Source organism: Lactuca serriola, chromosome 9, assembly GCF_051521515.1.
Source record: "Lactuca serriola cultivar US96UC23 chromosome 9, Lser_US96UC23_V15, whole genome shotgun sequence".
NCBI classification, from domain to species: domain Eukaryota; kingdom Viridiplantae; phylum Streptophyta; class Magnoliopsida; order Asterales; family Asteraceae; genus Lactuca; species Lactuca serriola.
In genome coordinates, this window is record NC_136416.1 from 161,272,318 (window position 1) to 161,275,409 (window position 3,092).

The following is a 3,092-nucleotide window of genomic DNA, read 5'->3' on the forward strand; positions in this document are numbered from 1 at the left end:
AATCTTAACTTCAATATACGAAGCCGGATTTGGGCATTCTTTTTACATACGATCACGGTTTAATGACATTAAACATAGTAGGTAATTAAATAGAAACTTTTTGGACATTTTAATATCAAAGTTAATTTCATTAACTCAAAAGTGGTTACAATACTTGACTTTTTAGGCCATTACAAAGAGTTGAAATATCGGGTTGTCACATTCGGCACCAAGCTCACACCATCCTTGGAAAAACCGGCAGTCGATATAACGCTATACCGCCAAATAATTGGTTCCCTGATGTACCTCACAGCTAGCAGACCCGATATAATGTTTTTTGTGTGTTATTGTGCTAGGTTTTAGGCGAATCCTCGTGAACCACACATGCTAGCAGTGAAAAACATACTCTGGTATCTGAAGCGAACCACTTCCCTTGGTCTTTGGTATCCATCAAACTCAGGTTTCTTTGTTCAAGCCTACTCAGATGCAGACCTTGGAGGATGTGGTTTAGATAGGAAAAGCACTACATGAGGATGTCAATTCCTCGACGGATAGTTGGTGAGCTGGCAATCTAAGAAACAAACATGTGTTTCACTGTCTACAGCCGAAGCAGAATATATTGCAGCCGCTTCTTGCACATCTCAAGTGATTTGGATCCAAAGCCAACTTCGGGATTATGGACTCAATATGAAAAAGATCTCACTATATTGTCACTACTAGAAAAACAGCCTTTTACGACGCGCAAAACACGACGCTCTTTGATTTATGTTACGCATTAGAGAGTGACATTAAAAAAGTGTCATCTCTTCAAAAATTTTAAGGATTTATGTCGCGCATTACTGAGTGCCTTTAAATTAGTGTCTGATGTAAAAATATTAAAAACACGGAAGGCACTTGTGCGTCATCTGTGAATGTCGTTTTATATTTTTTTTAAGAAACGCGCGTGTCCGAGGGAAAATGAAATCCCCCAAAATTTTGAACACCCGCCATCCTCCCTGTGTACTCTCTACACCCGCCAAATCGATTTCATTCTCTCCCTTCCTTCTCTCTGCAACCCCTTCCTCTGCGATCGACTTTCACTTCCTTCTCTGTGTAAACCCTAATCAAACATAACGCATTTGCAATGGTAATGTCTTCTTTCACAAAATAGACGATTGAGCGAAGAACTAGGGCTTCTGATGAATCGAACATCACCAACAATGATAGCTACCCATCATAATTTGTTTTTTCTCTCGGACTCCACCATTCCAACATCGCACCACAACAGCGCTTGCATCTGCTGCATCTTCTCCAACATTGGATTCTGGTTCTGGAAAGCGCTTGCATCCACCTTCTCGTCTCTCCCCCTCCACCGTGTTTTCTCTCATCTCTCTCCTCCATAGATGGAGATTGTCGGAGACATGAAGGGAGTAACCGAAGGAAACCCTAAAACTACTCTGATTGCATAAACACTTCTTCTCCTGCGACTTTATGTAAGTCTCTCCTCCATAGAGTATAATTTCTGCTTTCATGTTTTTTCATCTTTAATCTTTCAAACCCCTTTCTTGTTCTTCTTTCAGTGTTAGAATTTATCTGGATTTAGCTCTTTGATTTTATAAGATCTTCATAAATTGTTCGGGTTTCTTGATTTTTGGAACCTGCATGTTTATTTTCCTTCCCAATCTGGGCATTTTTATCTGTGATTAGTAAACAAATTAGGGTTATGATTCTTAAACATCCAATCCTTTTGCCTTTGTTCTTGTTCTTAATGTTTTTCTTTTTTAGAAAATTCCATCGTCTTTAGTTCTTGATCTTGACTTTGAAGACACCCATGTGTTGTTTAGTTGAAATTCAGTTTCAAGATCATGATTCTTCATTAACTAAATCAACTTGTCAATCTTACCCTGAAGTTGCTAGTGCTGGAGAAAATTACCATTTAGCGTTTGAGAGTTGGAATTGAAGATATGGAATGGAATTGAAGCTCATTTAGTTGCAATAATGGTCACATCTGTGATCTGTTATTGCTAGGCAAAATGGGTCCCAATCATCAATTACAACAGCAAGGGTAGTGCCCTATGCTTCTTCAGTTCCAATTGAAGGTTTAGTAAATTAAAGCTTTAACCAAGGTAATCATCTAGGGTATCAAAGTTACTGGGATGCAACATATGCACATGAATTGACAAATTTTCGTGAACATGGGGATGCTGGTGAAGTTTGGTATGCATATCTAATTGACTATGACATATACCTTCTTTGACAAGATGCTTTTTTGTATGACTTTTTAAATTCTTTCTAAAGGTTTGGGGCAGATGTCATGGAAATGGTTGCTTCATGGAAAAAAGGACTATGTGCTGACATTTCACAAAGACATTTACAAATTCAACATAAAATTGATGACTCTGAGTCTGTTAGTCAAGAGGATAAAGATTTAGCAAGATGGAGTGTTCTTGATGTTGGAACAGGCAATGGGCTACTTCTTCAAGAGCTTGCTAAACAGGGGTATAGTATTATACATAATAACACTTATTCCTCCTTTTGGTACGATGATAATTGATAAATCATTCTTTATTACTTTTGATGTTAGTATAAATAGGTTCTCTGATCTCACTGGAATAGATTATAGTGAATGAGCAATTAGCCTTGCTAGAAGCCTTGCTAATCGTGATGAATTTATTGGTATCAAACTATTGGTTGATGATGTTCTTGATTTTTTATTTACTCATATTTAATGTCTATTGGTAAGTTACAATTTGCATTTACTCATATTTAATGTTTTTTATTTTTGATTTTACAGCTCCTGATATACATCGATCCAACAGCACAAAGTTCCAGGGATATGCTTGGTATTGACACTCGAGGTTGAAAACTTCAACGTCATGTCAGGGATAAATATAAATTTATTTCAAGTTTGGTCCATTATACCCTTGGTTGACATTTATAAAAAACTTCCTGGAAGTTACTAAAGAAACAGTCGTTGCCACCTTTGTGCTATTCATCAGGTGTTAAATGGCTTCTACCAACCTTGGACATGGCGGAGTTGGCAGTTCCAGAGTTGTTACTGGCTTGAATTATTTATCTAGTTCAGTTGACTGGCTCGGGAGAGAGATGCTTGAGATGCGACAAGGTAGAACATG

At 37.6% G+C, this 3,092-nt stretch overlaps 1 pseudogene; it reads left to right on the forward strand.

Annotated features, from left to right (window-relative positions):
* The first annotated feature begins 1,789 nt into the window (after positions 1 to 1,789).
* LOC145076220 (uncharacterized) lies at positions 1,790 to 2,807 on the forward strand (annotated as a pseudogene).
* Positions 2,808 to 3,092: the final 285 nt, after the last annotated feature.